Below are 19080 nucleotides of genomic sequence, written 5' to 3'. Positions count from 1 at the left end.
CCTGACCACAAACACTTCCCCCCAGTTGTGATAGTAGATGACTCTACATTGACATAGTTTGCAACCCAAGTTCATAAATTATATTAGGTTCATCCTTGATGTTGCTTTATCATTTTTGTTCTATTTTATGTGTATTAGTGTTAGATTCCCTGGAACTAGAGTTATAGTGATTTGCCAGCAAGTATGTGTGTATGTATGTATGTATGTATGTATGTATGTATGTATCTCTATTTCTGTCTCCATCTCCAACTCCAACTCCATCTCCATCTCCATCTCCATCTCCATCTCCATCTATATAACTATGCCTGGAACCTCCAAGGTCAGAAAAAGATGTCAGACCCTGAGTAATACATTCATCCCGGAAACACTGCTCAGCTGTTCCTTAGAGAGGAGAAAATCCTGCAACTTAAGACACCACATGGCCCCCAGGACAGTGTGTCGACTGAAGGAGGCCAGGCTCAGAAGGACAAGACTGCATGCTACCCCTTATATGAGGTATCTAAATAGTGCAACCGTTAAATCAAAGGAGATCTTAATGGTTTCTGTGTCTGGGAGGATGGGGGAAGGGGAGTTGCTAATCAATAGACATAAAATCTCAGCTATATCTTTGTACAGCTCTGCTCTTGTCATTAATTACACTGTGTTATAGACAAGGAAAGGAGAAGAGAGGAGAGGAGAGGAGAGGAGAGGAGAGGAGAGGAGAGGAGAGGAGAGGAGAGGAGAGGAGAGGAGAGGAGAGGAGAGGAGAGGAGAGGAGAGGAGAGGAGAGGAGAGGAGAGAAAGGAAGAGGAGAGAAGAGAAGAGAAGAAAAGAGAAGAGAAGAGAAGAGAAGAGAAGAGAAGAGAAGAGAAGAGAAGAGAAGAGAAGAGAAGAGAAGAGAAGAGAAGAGAAAAATGTAAAGGGTGTCCAGTCCCCTTGAACTGGAATTATAGATGATTAAGAGCCACTGTGTGGGTGGTGGGAACCAAACATGGGTCCTATGCAGGAACAGTAAATACTGTCAACCACAGAACCATCTCTCGAGCCCCCACCCCCACCCCCACCCCCGACCCCCTGTATTACTTTCTATCGGTTTGGACATTGGGTAACAATATGCATCCAGTGTTACAGTATCCTATAAGTAGCTTTCTTGCCTTAAAAGTCCTCTTGCTCTGTCTACTTAACCTAGCCTCCTCAGTCCTTACACCCAGCCCTTCCTTTCTTCAACACTCCTGTTTGCTGCTGGCTCCAATAGCTGTCTCCACGGTCCCGTCTTCCAGCGCCCAAACTTAAATTGGTTCCACATAAGCAGTGGGAGACAGTGCCCTCCTGAGAGTTGGCTCTACTTTGGGCTCCAGCTGCGGCTCATGGGCAGTAGGGCTGTGCTCTGGCGCCCTCCAGCCTCTCGCTGGTCCCCATGACCTCATTCTCCCAGCTGGAGCCGACAGCAGGAGCATCATCGCTGAGGATTTTGTTCTGGGATTCGGATGTTTATTCTTTTCTCAGGATCTCCCAGGTTGCTCAGACAGAGTGGCTGCCAGTCAGCCCCAAGAGTCCTGGAATTTGGCCTCAAACCAAGTTTGCCTGGGGCCAATATTCTGCCTATCCCCAGCCCCGCTGGCAGGCTGAGGGGAAGACAGCAAGCAAAGTGCCTTGGCTCAGGGAACAGTTACAGACTTTCATTTTAGTGTCTGACTTTCTTAAAGACTTGGAAGCTGACTCTCCATTCTTCAGGTGACGGGGAATCCTCAGGGCTTCCCAGAACACGCAGAAATGAGACTTTCTCTGCACTCCTGCGTCTAGCCTGTGCCCAGCTACTGAGTCTTTTCTCACAGCCTGGCTGCAGTAGAGCCTACCCTTCCTGCCCCGTTGTAGAAAGGCTTTCTAGCTGGATACTCTTCAATAAGGCTACACCCTTGAGAGCTAGGTATGACTTCCGTTCTGGTGTTGAGAATTATGCAGAACCGGAGTATGAACCTTCCAGAAGAAAAAGAACCTGAACATTTTCTCCCTGTCCTCTGCCTGGCATGAAACATGATAATTGAAATTAGAGCAACCCTCTGGAACAATCTCTAAATACTGCATGAATAAACTCGCAAAGGGCCAGGGAGGTATCTCAGCTGGTAAAGTACTTGCTGGTGACAAAGAAGAGAAAAGCTGAATGGGGTGGCACGCTTGTACTTCCAGTGCAAGAGAGGGAGAGATGAGTGAGTCCCTAGAGCTCACTAGTCAGCTAGCCAAGCCTAATCCTTGAGTTCCAGTTCATTGAGAGACTGTCTCAAGTGGCAGACAGTACCTGAAAAGACTCCCAAGATTGTTCTCTCTGACAGCCACATGCATACATACAAACTCATATAGGAATGCTCTTTCTCTCTCTCTCTCTCTCTCTCTCTCTCTCTCTCTCTCTCTCTCTCTCTCTCTCTCTCTCTCTCTCTCTCTCTCTCTCCCTGGACCATCTTTCCAGACTTTTTCCTACGAAAGAAAGAAACTTCTACTAGTTAAGTCACTTATTGAACATTTCCTCCTGATCACCTTCACAGATTATTGGAAGATAACCTTACTGCTAACACATCAGCATAAAGTATTCATAGTACTCCCAGTAAGCACAATGACTGTAACTTTGAGTGGCACTTGTGTCCCAGAGTCTGTTGTCAGAGTGTTGAATACACTTTCCCTAGAAACCCAGGGCAGCCCTCCAGATGAATACCGTACTTTCCACTCATTAGTGAGGAGCTACAGTGAGAGAGAGCAAGCACCTGTGTGCAAAGATCTGCGCATAAAAGCCAAGAGTTGGATTCAAATCAGTATCCCACAGACTGAAAGAGCTGATGGCAGGATTTAGGAAGAGAGGGAAGCTACAGGCCAGGCAAAGGAACAAGGTGAGCCAATAACCTCCTATCCTAAACTCTGGGATGGAGGATTCCAAAGGTTGCCAGGAAGAAGAATCTCTCAAAGGGAAGGAGGAAGTGTGTAGCTGCAGGCAGCTCAAAGCTTCAGCACTGCTGTCTTTCTCTCAGCGCAGGAACTACCAGAGCAAAGGAGCTATCAGTCACAGTGAATCTCCAGAAGCAGCTGGGGGGTGGGAGGGGCGGTGAGCCTAGAGACGCTGACAGTGAAGCCACAATAGAGGAAAGAAGGTCTGAACCAATCGAGGCAGATCCAGCTGCTCCCGAAAGCTTGGCTTTTCAGCACCCTGTTTCACAAAGCCACTGTGTACTGAGTTTCTGCCACTTGCAACAGGGTATTGGTTCATATATACATAAACAGACTTTGGAAATTTGTCAGTGGGTAAGAGTTGAGGAAAAACGTTTGTTACATTTGAAGTGATTTCTACAAAGTTTAAAGAAACTAATCTAGTGGGCTTCCATTGGCAGCTGTCCTGTCTTGTGCCAGTGTAGTATTCACAATCACTCAGATTTGCCAAGATATGAGGTGTCCCTGACATAGAGGCAGAGTGTGCCGCTTCACCTTGCCACTGTTCAAATGTTCTGGAGATCACTACAATGTCCTCGGGGCTCATCCTCTCCTGAAGGGCGCTCTCCCTGAGCAGCTGTAGCCACCATCCATCTGCTCCATAAACTGACTTGGGATAAGGACTGACTGTCGGTGGCTACGTCAGACACATCATATTTGATTAGTGGCTATCTCCTTATATAAAATGGGCTCCCGGGGGGTGCTTCTTTAATCTAAGTAGTGGGATTCTGGGTCCTTTGAAGATCAAACTCAAAATTGCATTGAACTTACTTAGCATATCCACTCTCTACAAAGTGGATAAAAACTGCTTTTTTTTTTTTTTTTTTTTTGCTTGTTTTATGTCTGTGGAGCTGAGTGGAGCATAAGGGACTCATATTTGTTAGGCAGACCAAACTGACACTGGGTGTTTTTGTGAAGATGTGGGGGTGAGAAGGACCTCTTCCTCCAACAAGCTATCTTCACTGAACACCTGTCCTGTGCCTGCTCCAGGATCCAGGGGAAGAAGGCCTGTGTGTGGTGGTGCTGGCCCTGCCTCAAGAAGTCCCTGCTTCCACCCTGACCTTCACCAAAAGGTGCAGTGGGAAAGGATTGATACCAGAAGAAGGGGCCTGCTTCATACACTAAGACCTTGGGAATTAGAAATACCATAATTGGCTTTGGATTCAGCTCATATAGCTATAGTAGCTAGCAGACATGAAGTCCTGAGCTTTCCAGAACTATATAAAATGGTGTCACAAGCCTATAATCCCAGCCCTCAGGAGGAGGTGGCCAAAAAAATTAGAAGTTCAGAGTCATGTTCCACTATGTGGTAAGTTTGAAGCTGTCCGGGGCTACATGAGATCCTCATTTTAAAAGCATGGGAAGGGGGGTTGGGCTTGGTGTGGTGGCAAACATGTGTCATCCCAGATCTAGAGAAATGGAGATAGGCAGGTCCCTTGGGCTCACTGGCAAGCTTGCCCAGACTATCTGCAATCTCCTGATTCCAGTGAGAAGCCTACCTGAAAAGAAAGAGAGCAAGTAAGAGAGGGAGGGAGAGAAAGGAAAGGGAGAAGGAGAAGAAGAAGAGAAGAAGAAAGAGGGAAGGAAGGAAGGAACAAAAATGGAAGAGGAATAAAGAAAAGCAATACAGTAAAGAAACATCTTTTTATTCTAGCGGTTGTTCTTTCTTTCCTCTTCCTTCCCATAGTGTATGTTGGACACACCCACCCAAGGCTGCTCAACTCAGATTTGAATGATTCTGATGGAGGCCTGCAGTCCCCATGGCTGCCCAGTTCGTGTCCGTGCATCCCCAGCCATCAGCAAGTGCGTAGAGGACACTCTTTGTGACCCAAAAGTGCCAGCTTTTCCATGGGTGCTCTGCCTGAGTCTGACAAAAAACAAAATGGGAATTAGACACGTGTGGTGGTTTCAGCATGAGACAGTTACTCGGTTTAATGCCAAATACAAACAGAGAAGAAGGGAAGTATGTTTGCCAAAGGGAGCCCTCCCCACGGGCTCTGGCGTGGCCCCAGACTGGTTGACAAAGAGCCACAAAGATGGCAGGGTCAGAGCACAGCAACCGAATTCCTGTGTGGCTCACGAAGGGCAAGAGGTTTGGCCTCCACAAAACCAGCCTGGTGGCCGTGAAGGATCCTTTCATGCTGGAGTCTGTCCGTTGCCCTTCTTGCTTTTAAGTCCTCCAATTTTGCTCGGCATTAAAGACTTTGATCCTCAATGCCAGTCCTTCCCTTTAAACGCATCTTCCTTGTCTCAATACGCCATCTAACGCAGCAACTGCGGGTAACATTTCAGTGCCAGTTAGAATTCAGCTCCTCAGTCACACTTGCCACACTGCAAGGACCCCCAAGAGGGACAACACAAAATACAGACCTATCAGGTAAACCTGGTGTACTCCAGGAGCACTTTAACCTGGGCTTTCTTGTTAGGTACAGAGGAAATGCGTGAGTATTTAAGCCAGGCAGAACTCTAATCCCAGCCCCCCCATTTTAGCAAAGCCTGGACTGTGTGGACCTGTCATTGCACTGCCTCTTCCAAATGCCTCTTGTCACATGCATCTCTGTTCCTGGTTGGCGCCTTGGATCTGAGTTACTGCTGTTTCCCTTTCCTTCCAGCCAGGAAGTTCCTGGGGTACATTCAACGCAGCTCTATGTACGCATGCGCAGCACAGGGCTCTGCTAAAGGCAGGACTTCAGCGTTCGTGAAATCACCTTCTCTGTGGTGTGGGTGGCAATTCATGGTCTTCTTGCTGCTTCGGGGAAAGACTCGCAACTTGAACAACTAAAAGGCTGCTTTAAGGGTCATCTAGACCGTGTGTATTAGTGCATGCTTACTGAACAGTTAACCCCGGATCGGGCGCTGTGCTGTGTTTACCCGCACTGAGTCTTCAAGTAAACATGAGTTTCACTTGCTAGTTTGCAGATGAAGAAACTCATTCAGAGAGGCTGAGTGATAACGCTTTGGGTACACAATGAAAGTCACAGTTGGTCTGGCTCCAAGCGATTCCTGAGACAGACTGGGCACTATACTAGGTTGCTTCCAATGTGGGCACTTAATCAGGCTCTGCTACCACCCTCATTCTGAAGCTGCAAGTGTTGAACCATAAATACGAACAAGATGATGCAAAGATGTTTAAGATGTGTGGAATGTGATCTGGGGCTCAAACATAACTTCCCAAACCCATCTCTCTCCATCCTGGGAATTTGAACTCAGAACCTAACAGTTCCTGGACAGGTGCTGCCCTGCTAAGCTACTTCCCTGGCCTTCTAAATCAGTTTTTAAAGCCAAAAACACACAATCAGGCCTTCTTCTCTCAAAATATATGTGTGCATTTACTTAGGCTTAGCAGTTTCTCTTCAGATAATTCTAATAGAATACTTAGAAATAGAGCCTTGGAGATAGCTCAGATGGTAAAGTGCTTTCTGTGTAGGCATGAGACACTGAGTTTGATACCCAACTATCTTAGGATTTCCGTTGTTGTTATGAAACACCATGAATCTTGGGAAGGAAAGGATTTATTTGGCTTATACTTCCACAGCACTGTTCATCATTGAAGGAAGTCAGGAAAGGGATTCAAACAGGGCAGAATCCTAAAGCCAGGAGCTGATACAGAGGCCATGGGGGGGGTGCTGCTTACTGGCTTCTTCCCATAGCTTGCTCAACCTGCTTCCTCACAGAACCCAGGACCACCAGCCCAGGATTGAACCATCCACAATGAGCTGGGCCCTTCCCCATAGCTAACTAATTAAGGAAATGCCTTACAGCCAGATCTTATGGAGGCCTTTTCTCAATTAAGTTTCCCCCATGTCAGATGACTCTAGCTTGTGTGTCCAGTTGACATGAGACTATCCAGTACACCCATATCATGTGAAAGCTAGGTGCAGTATTTTGTACCGACAAACCCAGTACTGGAGAGATAGGGTCAGGTAGGACAGAGGCTTGCTGGCCAACCAAATGAGCAAGCTCCAGGTTAAATAAGACATTCTCTCAAAAACCAAGGTGGGGAATTGATTGAGGAATAACCCAGCACCAACATCTGGTCTCCACTTACACACTGACACATGCAACCACACACACACACACACAGAGAGAGAGAGAGAGACAGAGACAGAGACAGAGACAGAGACAGAGACAGAGAGACAGAGAGAAACAGAGACGCAGAGACACAGAGACAGAGACAGAGAGGCAGAGAGAGACAGAGACAGACAGAGACAGAGAGACAGAGACAAAGAGAGAGACAGAAACAGAGACAGAGAAATTCAAGGTCATCCTTGGCTACTTAGTGAGTTGGAAGCCATCCTGGGCTTTTTGAAACTCTGTCTCAAAATAAAACACACAAAGAATACTCAGAAATATGCATCTCAATTTAGCCATGAGCAAATTTATTATAATATATGTGAGAGGAAAAGGGAGGCAAAGAAAATCAAATATACAGCAGTTGGGGATCAATTAAATAAATAGCATTTCAACTGTAATCTGCAAAGTTCATTATTTAAAATGTTATAGCGTGGATATGCATTTAATGGTGTTTAAATATTCGTTGGGGGCAGGAGCAAATCACAAAGCAGTATGCTCCTAGTGACCCAATCTTGGTTAAGGCATGGTTAACGCATTGTCTAAACAGAAAAACATGTAAGTGGAGGGGCCAGGTGATATACTCCCCTCCTCTCTGATGGACAGTGCTCCTGTGGCTTTCTAGGATCATGTGTCTAAGTTTGCTGAGTGGCTTACTGAACACCTAAGCAGTCACTACTTCAAACTTTCCTCAGAAACCGTTTCTATTGCCACAACCTGCATCTGGTGGAAGAGAGGTGCCTCCCTAGAGGAATGAGAGGCCAGAGCTCCACACACTGATGCACACGGCCCTTTCCCATTCCTGGACCAACAATTGGCCTGAACTTTTATGGGCAAGGCTATTTATTTTCCAATCAGAGGCTTTGAGTAGGGACTTCTAGGGGTAAACTGGTAGCGTTGGGCAGCTTTGAAGCATCCCAAGAGGGAGGTTTTGTCGCCTGAAGATTTAGGAGGGCAGGCCCTCTGGACTGTTTTATTGGCTTCTTTTACATATGTATAGCTGGGAGCGGGGTGGGGCCACTGCTCGCTGGGGACAGGACCTCCCCAAAGCCAAGAGCCACAGAAACCAGGGGGAATGCTGGAAACTTCTCAAACATCAGCCCTTTGCCCCCAGCCTAAACCATATCCCCAACATCCATCCCTTCCTCTCTCCCAAGTAGAATTCAGAGGTGGGAAGCCTGGCCTCCAGTAGCAGATGCGGGCAGCAAACATTTAATTTCTATGATCCACAAATAAGTTTAAATTACTACGCTAGGTACAGTTGCTGTTTCGTGTTAGAGAGCATTGGAAGGCATAAACCCACCCAGTTACTGTTCCTACTAAATGCTTGCTCATTCAGTAATAACATCCTAACCTCCTTCCTCCCCTCCTCTCCTTCCTTCCCTCTTTCCTTCCTCTTCTGTCCAGGTTTTGCTTGCTAGCTTGTCTCCTTCCTCCCTTGGCTCCAGCTAGGAAAGAGATCTTAGCACCAACAGATACCGCTCTCTCTCCACCAGTTCCCTAGCTCTCTCGGACCCCAATTTTCTAACCCCGGCAGTTGTACAGACAAACCATCGCTGCCACCACCACCCCCAACCCACCCCCACCCCCACCCGCAGCAGCAGCAGCAGCAGCAGCAGCAGCAGCAGCAGCAGCAGCAGCAGCAGCAGCAGCAGCTCTAAATGTAGTGAGTATTGTGACTCTGGCTTTACATTTGCCTTGACTCAGGCCCTGGTGCAGGGACAAATTGGACGCAGAGTATAAATGTTACCACTTTGGCTCCTCCTCAAGAGGCGCTAAGCACAGATGTTTGCAGGGGCAAGCAGGGCCCTGTAAGAATGGGGGCATTGTGTGCGGCCTCACACAAAGGCCCAGTGGCCCCACTCGGCTGCCAGCCTCCCGAGCATCCCCTCTTTACGCATTGATTTATTAGGCTAGGGATGAATGAAAACGTAATTAATATTACTGAAGCATTAGAGTCTATTTAATTTAAATGCCACTGAATATTTCACTTTCAGCTGGGAGTGACAATGTGCTCGGGCCCGGCTGGTGAAAGCCGGGGCCATCTGTTACCCCGGTGAGGGAAAGAGACAGAGGAGGCCTAGAGTGTGGGGGCTTTGTGGACATTCCAAAGGTCCTCGATCATCATTCAACTCAAGGGCAGCCAAACCGCATTCCTCCGCACGAGCCCTCCGCTGGAGGGGCCTCAGTGACCAGCGGGGAAGCTACGGAAAACCAGGAGCCCTGCGCTGCCCACTGGGAAGCAGGAAACTGTGGGGTAGAAAAGCCACAGGTGCAGGTTCCTGAGGAATTGCTGCCTTCGGGAAGACCGCAGTTAAGCAGGTGCTGTCCAACAAAGGAAGCAGCAAGCCCCGTGTGGCTCTTTCCATCAAAACCCAATACAACGAAAAAGTCAATCAGCCCTCAGCGATCGTTATGCTCTATAGCCACATGTGGCTAAAAATACTGCCTGGATAAGTGAGTAGATGGTCATTTCCACCGTCACAGAAAGTTCTGGACCGCATTGTTCTAGTACTACCATAGTTTCAGGGACAGTCGCCCCAGAAGAATCCTCCGGAAGAATCCTGATTGGATTGATGCTTAGGTTGTCTGAGCCTCCCGGGATCTTGTACTGATCAAGAGCAGTGCTGAGAAATCATGAGAGTTCAAAGCCAACTGCAGCCATTGCCCTTGAACCAATCAATTACTGTAAAGTCCAATCACCACTCAGTCTCTTTCATAAGTAAGAGAGTGATTATAACAAAACCAATTATGTTATTGAGAAGTTAATTACAAATGCATCCAAGAGCTATATAAGAGCTACTTTTGTGGCAGGGTCTAAAGGGAAGAATTAATTTGGACTAAAGGAGAGCTATTGCCTTAATGTGTCTAAGCAGAAGGAACATGTAGGTTTTGAATTCAAGAGAATAAATCTCCAGGTAGCCAGCTGGGCCTAGATCCTGACTTCCTAGGTTGGAGGAGGCTGGGGGATCCGAGTGAGAGCTTGGTGCAGCCACAGCAGGAAGAGCAGGAGGGGGGGATGTTCTGTCCTTAGTGGGATGATAATTAGCCCAGTGGGTTCTCTCATAATTGGGATCATTTGTTCTCCTGGCCTTTCCTCTGACAAACTGATTCCACGCCAGGGGAAAGCCGTGTGACTCACACCTTGCCATGCCAATTAGCTGATAAACATCAAACATAAACAAAGATGGCCTAATTAAAACTAGTCACTGAACCTCTGTGAGCATCTTGTCAAAACTGCACCAACTCTCTGCACCCAAGCTTTCGCAGATCTCCGGGGCTAAATGAGAGACTCTGGGAGGGTGCGCAGATGTCTAGAGGATCCAGAGGGACTAAGGGAGGCAGCAGAAGGCAAAGGAAGGCTTTAGCTCAGCCACTTGGGTTGTCTCTCCTCTCTACCTTCTCCGGCTACCCCTTCATGTTCACCAAGTATCTCCACATATACATGGGGCATGTCTACACTGCATTTCTGCATGGAGGAATATATTCCAAGATTTGGTTTTGTCTCCATGAATGGTTTCTGGTGGTATATCTTTTTTTATACTTTTGAATATATCTAATCCTGGAGTTCTCAGATCTACCAGTAGACTCCATGATTCAATATTCCTCCTGAAAGGAGATCAGGGGACTCACCCAATTCACCACCCAATATTGGGGTAAGACTCAAGTGAGCTTACCCCACCTAGGTACATACCCTTCACCCTATCCTTTGATTCTTTCTCCTTATCACTGGCCTACACTGAAGTCCTAGCTCCTGGAACTTACCTGGTAGCTCCTCAGACATGCTAGACTGCATCAGTAGGCAGCATTTTATTTCCCTCTATAGGAAATAACTTCAGCAGCTCATTGAAACTTCAACTCTTAAGCCCTGGCTCAAATCTCAATGGAGGGTTTTCCACCACCCCCATCTCTACCTCTTACAACCACAAACATAACCCCATAGACTATTCCTTCAGTGTATCTTGTATATCTGTTTAACCACTATGCAGTAATGCCTAAGCACCTGACTTCATAGATGACCATGTGGCAGGCATTCATACCTGATCCTCAAGAATTCAAACTATGGCAGAACAGAAGCCAGACTTGCAGGTTATTTTATGCCTTTGCAAGTTCATGGGTGCTTAGTCGAAAGCCTAACTTTTCCCCTTCCCTGCTCCCAGATTACAATCCCCATAGAGGGCAGGCACTTTTTCTGCATCCCATGGTTTTGTGAGGGAATATAAATACAATCAAATCAATGACTAAGTTCTAAGCGACTCTCCCCCTAACATCAGTGTTGGTTGTTTTCTTTTCCTCTGTCCACCTGAAGCACCATGGTCTTTCCAAACTTACTTCCCTTGGACACTCGAAGACTCAGACCCTGCCCATTTTTCCATGAACCAGGCACCCACTGAGGGCCATTCCCTTCTTTTCTGGTGTAAATTCTCTGTGTGATTTTCATCCCATAAAACAGGTATTATAAGGCACTAGCCAGGCGTAGCACATGCCTTTAATCCCAGCATTTGGCAGGCAGATAGATCTCTGTGAGTTCAAGGCCAGCCTGGTCAACACAATGAGTTCCACGTCAGCCAGGGCTACATACATACAAGTGAGACCTTGTCCAAAAAAGAAAAAAAAAAAGTTACCAGAACAAAACCAAAATCAAAACCCACAGGAAAGGGAAGCATGGATGTATCCAGCCTTCCCCAGTACTCTGTGCTCCTCTAGCCTTTCTGATAATTTTGGCTCCCAACTTTGCCACTTGCTTACCATGTTGCTACGCTCTCCGGTCGAGTCAATTGGACAGGCTGAAAGGCTTAAAAGTCACTCATGAGGCAAAAGGGCTTCAAGGAAGCTCTCCTCCCGGAGTCTAGCGTTCCCTACCCATACAGTAATTTTTCATTCCCACGTTCCATTCCCGAGTTAGTCTAGTGTATGGATCCACATGCTCTCTTTCAATATTTTCCTATCATAAGTGCCTTTTAAGATTGAATTGTCCACCAGTGTTCCAACAGTCCTAGTTCGTCCTTAGCAAGACCTTGGGCTTGGATTTCAGTACTGCCCCTGGTATTACACTAAAAGTTAGGTCACTGCCCTTCACAGGAATCTACCATCACCTAGGAAGAAAGAAGTTTCTGACCTTAGGGGAAACCAGAATAGATGCTTAGAATTATAGCTGAGTTACTCCTATTTACAGGAATTTACAATGGTTTAGGAAGCAGATCTGGCTGTGGTTTTAGAGTATTGCATTATTCATGAGATGGTTAGCTAGAACGGAACTCCCTAGTTAGAACCATGACTTGGGTGTGAAAGCCCTTGCCCTAGGAGTGAAAAGATCTCACACCTGGCTTCTAAAACTATAGCTGACCTTAGATAGGGCTGACTTTGTCTCAGTTATTTTACTGCCCAGTTCCTGCCAGTCTTTGCGTTTTCATTCCTCTGTTCTGTGTAAGAGTCATTAAGCATCCAGTTACCTCATTTGTACCTTGCGGGTATGTCACCCAACTTCTTTATTGTCTTCTGTATAAAATGTCTGAAGCTCGAATTGTAAAATTACATTCAGATTCTACACACGAGCTCTCCTGTGTGTGTCTGTTTGTCACTTGCTCATCCACGCTTTGCCCACCCGCTACGAGAGACCCCGTTCCACGCAGACACAGGGACCCAGAGGGTCTGCGGCACCATGTGAGCTTTTAACAATTATTCCTTCCTTCAATTCCTTCTGCCTGAAACTTTTAAGGGATCAAAGTGCCATATTTGGTCCTAGATCCAGTACAAATTTCCAGACCGTCAAAGCCTAGATTCTTTACCAGTCACGTGACAGTAGTAATTATGCACACTGTTTAATGTCTGTTCCTAGGATTAGCCAAGTTCACTCATGTCGAGTGTTTGTGTGTAGGGAAAGGACAACACCTGGTAGCAGTTCTTATTCATACTTTTGAGTGGTGACTTCTGTTGCCCGTAGGGTGACCTCATGCCGATTCATCACCAACTAGGCTGCTCCGCGAGTGGCTTGATGATGACTTTGAGCTGAGTCAGTCCAGATTGTAGTCTATTAGTTTTCCCCAAGCTGTTTTCCGGACAGAGCTGGTTTCGCTGAGTCTTCTTAAAGCCAACAAAAGGATTAGCATTGCTCCTAGGTCCTAGAGAACTCCCAGGTAAACAGAGTGGCAGTGGTTCACTCTCAGTGTCCTTTCGGTGTGCCACCTTGAATGCGGAAATGCTCACTCCCTGACAGGATGCTGGCCCTGGCCTCTAACCTGCTGCCTACCACACAGAGCCACTTCCGCCTTCAGGAGAGTGCCTGAGAAAGAGGCTTTGTTTCCTGCCTGGTTCTCCAGGGACTGAGAACCACAGGCTGCTGACCCAGGACATCACAGAATCCTCCGCACACCAGGAATTTGAGGTTGGTTTTGGCAATGGCCCTATTTCTAGAACAATCGTGGTGACAATGTTCGCTGTGGTGGAAGATCTGAGGCTGTGTAGACAGAAGCAGGCAGGCCCCAGTTACAGTCCTTAATGTATCATTTACCAGCTGGTCACTCGGAACATCCATGTCTCTACTGCACAGTGACAATTAGCATCCCTTCAAGCACTGGGGAAAGGTCTCTGAATGTTTGGAAAGGTCGGAGACAGCTACCTTCACCTAGAGTCCTCCCTGCCTGGTTCTGGCCTGACAATGGATAGTGGTCCCACGCAGGAAAGTAGGAACCCAGGAGGTGGTGCCAAAGAGACACTGGCTGAAAAGCAGTCCTTTTTCCTGTCCCTGGAAGGCTCTGTCCCTCTTTAGATGCACAGACCTCATTCACAAGGGATTCAAAAGGAGAATGGAGGTTTCTGCGCAGGTGCGGGAGGTAATGCCACGTGGTGGAATGGAAGACGCCAGGAAGAGGATTAGCTCGAATTCGCCCCCACTCCCACCACGAGCCTCATTGTTTTCCAGACTCGGGTCCCTATTCAAATGCAAACACCAGGAGGCGCCTTTGCATTGTGGCCCAGAGCACTGGGTAAGATTGACAAGCAGCTGTTGGTTAGTCAGAATAAGTTAAAAGGAGTGGATACAGGAGGAAGGGACATAGGGGACCCTGGCCAAATGGGCCAGTAGCTGCTAGTGCGTTGTATTCATTTTTGAACAGAGTTAGCTCTTCCCACAGGTGACAGTCTGCTCTCCAGCCTGGCTCTGGTGAAGGGTCAGGGATGTAACATCCTCTAAACCTGAGCCAGCTGTCTGATGGAATTGAACTCTGCCCCTGAGTGGCCTGTACCAAGCCTCAACCTCTCTGAAAAGAAAACGAGAATAGGAAGCCCTTGTTACATGAAGTTGTAAGGATGACTATTCATAAGCACTTAAGAATATGCTTGCCTTCAATGTGTTGTTTGTTTGTTTGCTTTTTCTAGAAGTGTGTTCAGTTACGCCCACCAAGGACGTGACTTCAAGTCTATTAAAAACCAGAGGATCTATTGCATAGTAGCACCTGGCTCTCTTTCCTGGAGTGGAGAAGGGCCTGCACAAAAACTCATTAAGTCCAAATAAAGTCTAGCTTAATCAATACTATTACCAGTGTCAATTTGTTAGGGGTTTTGATAGGATCATCACTATGAAGTCCTTAAACTTTCTCTCAGTCCTTCTACATTAGTCCCCTGAGTAGTGAGGTCAGAGGTGTGTGCACAATCACACCAGGTTGATTGGTTTTAATAATATTCTGTGGAAAGGCTCCAGAGCAGGAGATAGTAGGACACAGGTGCTTATGGGAAAGTGGTGGTGTGAAGCTTAATGGGTAACACTATTTTATTTAAATATTTTTTATATAATACATTATTGTTTAAATGGTATTGTGTCACATGGACTAACAATGCTTCTCCTAGGAGCCATAGATTCCTTGACAAATAACCCAGAGCCATGAGAAGCATCCCTCTGTGTTGCTGGTCAGAGGACTTCAGGAGACCCCAAAACAAATATAGGCTATTGCCATCATACTTGGTTTTCTCTCAGAACTTGAAGGTAAGACCCTCTTCCTGAAAACAACACACATGGGACTTGAAGAAATAGAAGTGGAATTGACCTGGAACCCACCTCCCTAAGGGCAAATCCTTCCTGAAGGCTAGACCTCCTCCCAGAAGGGTAGTCCTCCTTCCTGAAGGCTAGACCTCCCCTCTGAAGGCTAGTCCTTATCCCTGAAGGCAAGTACTCCTCCCTAAGGTTAGTCCTCCTCCCTGAAGGCTAATCATCCTCCCTAAAGGCTAGTCCTCTTCCCTGAAGACTAATCCTCCCTCTCCTTGAAGGCTAGTCCTCCTCCCTAAAGGCTAGTCCTCCTCCTCCCTGAGGGCTAGTCCTCCCTCTCTCTGAAGGCTAGTCCTCCTCCTCCTAAAGGCTAATTCTCCCTCTCACTGAAGTTTAGTCCTCCCTCTCCCTGAGGGCTAATCCTCACAGTATTAGAAGGTGCTAACAGTAGTCAGGAATCCAGACAAGCTGTTAAGCCTATGAAGCACAGCAGTGACCAGTCCAGGAGTACACTCTGGTTCATTAGTGGCGATTCTCAGGGGTAACCAACAGCTATTTAAGGTCCATTCAGTACAAGGGAACTCATGCTTAATACTTCAAAGTAGTCAACTACTCATGTCTGGAAAGGACACAGATCCTAGAGGATCTATGATTCACTACTGCACTACTACTGACATTTTTCTAAGCCAATATAGCATCAAACTGTATTCTAAACACTTATCTGTATATCCACAGGTAAATGCAATTCTTTCCCTTCATCAAGGAAGCCTCATTGGCAGCAGGCAGAGACTACTTCAGAGATCCCCAACCAGTAAAAATGCAGCAAATGTGTGACCGTGAGGTGTACAGTCCCAGCTGATACATCTACAACACAACCCCTACACACAAGTTTCAGGGAACACCATGAAAGAAGAGGCAGAAAGATCTTAAGAGCGAGAGGACCAGGAAGCTGACTGTAAGACAGTGTCTTCTAGACATAACATGAGTGCTGTACCCATGAAGTCTCAACAGTATGGTTGCCTAAAGGAGACCTACATAGTGACCCTATAGTCAGCATGCCAATCGGAAATTAAGCAAAGCCCCACTAGTAGATATAGAGCTACAGGCAGTCTATGGCTGTGGAGAGAGGGAAAATAAATTTTCTTCAGTGACAAGCCTCCTGATATATTATCCAAGCCCCAGTGGCTATCTCTAAACACATACACACACAAGGAACTCAGTAGGTAGTGGTATACATACATACAGGGATATATAGATATGCAAACATATACATGTATATGTATATGTATATATACACACACACATACAGCAATAAAACGGGCTTGAAAAGGGAGAAGAGATGGAATGTGGAGGAATGGAAATATTGTAAATACTGGGTGCTCATGTATGAAATTTATTTTAAAAATTAAAAAAACAGATCCAATGATTGTGAAAGATGTCAACATTAAAGGATAATTAAAAGCTAACATATATGGAATCATTATGGTTTGAGGTAATATATGATGTGCAACTTAAGTTAGTTCAAATATTAATATTCATTAGTGTCATTTATTATAACTCAAAATAAAGAAAAGGGCCCAAAATGACAAACAATTAGGAATTTTACAGTTATTGATGATATTCCAATTCAAAAGGGTAGGCAGTAATTTTGCATAATAATACTTATGGGCATTCATCAATTAGAATACTCTTGGTTTTAACAGAAAACTGTGATGCAACCATTTAAGTTAAACAATCAGTAATTTATTATAAAAAAGAAGAAAGGCAATCCTCACGACACCTGAAGCTACTGTGGCACTCACTGCTTGATGTGTTAGAATAGCGGTTCGAGTCTAAACGTAGCACACCAGACCAAAGCAGTTCCACGTGTAAGAGGTTTATTGGGAGAGAGAGGGGAAAGGTGGTGGCAGAAAGAGAAGGGGGGAAGGAAGAGAAAGATCAGGAAGGTTTGTCTTTATATATGAGTGATGATGTAACACAGGTAAAGGTGGGAGGTGAGCTAAGTGGATTCTGGGAATATGGTGGCTTGTTGCCTTGGCAACAGGTCTGCGGGTCCCGCCTATGTGATGTCATGGGTTTCAGAGATCCTGATAACAACACTGCTACCTCATGCAGGAAAGACAACGCATGGTAAAGGAAGAGTGGCCATTCCAAACTACTGCCTTTTTTTTTTTGAAGGCAGTTGTGCAACTTTATTTGACATGAGCAGGTTAGTTCTCATCCACATTGACTGTCTGTAGATTTTTGAATGTGGTAACAGGCACGTAAGTCACCAGCGTGTAGAGCTTGTTTGGTGAATCCTCATCCTCATTACGTTTTCTGGACAAACGCACTCGGATGCGATATGGAACGTTCCTTATTCCCTTGGCTCAGACGACCTTATTGAGCCTGGTGTCAATGCGCACAGCTGGTGTCCCCATTTCCTTCATGGCAAACTTCCGAATTTCTTTGAGTGCCCGAGGAGCACGCTTCTTGAAGCCCACACCATGGATGCGCTTGTGAATGTTGATGGTGTATTCTCGGGTCACCACCTCGTTGATGGCAGAACGGCCCTTCTTCTTCTCGCCACCCTTCTTTGCGGGAGCCATTCTGCCTGGCCCAAGTAGGAAAGGAAGGGAGCGAGGGGTTGTGGGAAGTAAAGTCGCATAGCCGTACCCCAAACTACTGCCTTCTTAATTACTATTAGTAAACCCATTTCCTTGGGCTGGAGCAATGGCTCAGCAATCAGAGCACTAGCTTCACCTTCCAGAGAACCTGGCTTTGATCCCCAGAACCCACATGACAGCACCCAACTGTATATGATTCCAGTTCTGGGGCTCCTGGGCCTCTTCAGGCCTCTTTGGGCACCAGGTGTGCACCTGGTACACAGACTTTCATGCATGCAAAGTACCCATATACATAAAATAGTACTTAAAACATTGTTTAAAAGAAATACATTTCTCTAAATCCATCCAATTCTTGTGTCACTTTGGCCAGAATTCTCTTGCATTTTCCCTCCTTAGTCTGTTGCTAGCTAAAAGAAGAGACTATCCACAGCTAAGGCAAATTCTGTTTTGCCCAAGAGGCTGATGGTAGAGCCCACCTCTGGGAACAAGTTTCTACTGAAAGGAATGTGGACCAGCGACTTAAGACAGAGCCCTTGGCCGACAGGATGGAGTGTCCCTGTGACCCCAGCACTCAGACGGTGGAGGCAAAAGGATCAGGAGTTCAAGGCCAGTCTCAATGGCATAGTAAGACCAGGCTGGGCTACATGAGATCCTGTGTTAATAAATAAATTAATTAATAACCAAGCAAACACACAAACCAAGCATCCATCAGGCTAATAGCTACTGGATATGAAACCAACAATCTCTGTTGGCTGTAGTATATTATTGAGTGGTTAAAAAAATGTATTTAATTTTAAGAGTTCAATAGTTGACCCAGCTTCTGTAAGAGTAGTGGCATGTTTACTTGTGCAGACGCATAGAGAAACGCCTGAAAGGCTTTTCTTCAAAGGTTAGCAATGGTCACCGCTGCTGACACATTTCCACATTGTTTGTATTATGCTAAATTCTTTATGTTTGGTTGTTTTGGGTTATTTGCTAGGTGCATTTTGTTCTTACCTAGGTCATAATTATTTTCTGAAGATTTCTGTTTTATTTTAAACAGGAAAGATCTTTGTATGGAAAACTGTGGGAGCTGTTTTAGAGACGCCTGTGTAATAAAAAACCTGGTGAGTTTTTAACTTTTATGTTTAATTTCTCAGTCTTCTGTTTGTTTGCATGCTGGGTGTAAAGCATCTGCTGAAATACTTGACGAGCATTGAGTTGGTGGGGCTGTGTCGCTTCTACTTAAACCTGGATGGTTGTTTCAAACAATAGAGAGTGTCAGGAGCAGTGCTGTGACTGAGGCTAGGTCACAAGAGGTCACATAACTCCCATCTTGCTCCCTGGAACAGGTGTTTAGAAGCTCTGAAGTCCGAATGTAAGAAGTCTCCCTGCCTGAGACCATGTTGGGAAGAAACCCAAAGCCATGTGGAATAAACATACATGAACTACTTTAATAATCAACAGCCTAGCCCTTTAGCAGTCTTGGGG

At 46.1% G+C, this 19080-nt stretch overlaps 1 long non-coding RNA gene and 1 pseudogene across 1 annotated transcript; one reads left to right on the top strand and one right to left on the bottom strand.

Moving 5' to 3' along the window:
• The first annotated feature begins 13311 nt into the window (after positions 1-13311).
• On the top strand, positions 13312-18707 carry LOC147005858 (uncharacterized). The gene is made up of 3 exons (XR_015044971.1): positions 13312-13408; positions 14869-15004; positions 18653-18707. It is a non-coding gene; the product is annotated as an uncharacterized LOC147005858 (long non-coding RNA).
• LOC110310404 (large ribosomal subunit protein eL31 pseudogene) lies at positions 17188-17622 on the bottom strand (annotated as a pseudogene).
• Positions 18708-19080: the final 373 nt, after the last annotated feature.

Source organism: Mus caroli, unplaced genomic scaffold (genome assembly GCF_978045245.1).
Source record: "Mus caroli unplaced genomic scaffold, Mus_caroli_1 scaffold_2, whole genome shotgun sequence".
NCBI classification, from domain to species: Eukaryota; Metazoa; Chordata; class Mammalia; order Rodentia; family Muridae; genus Mus; species Mus caroli.
Note: the sequence above shows the minus strand (reverse complement) of the source record. Positions and strands in the feature narration are given on the sequence as shown.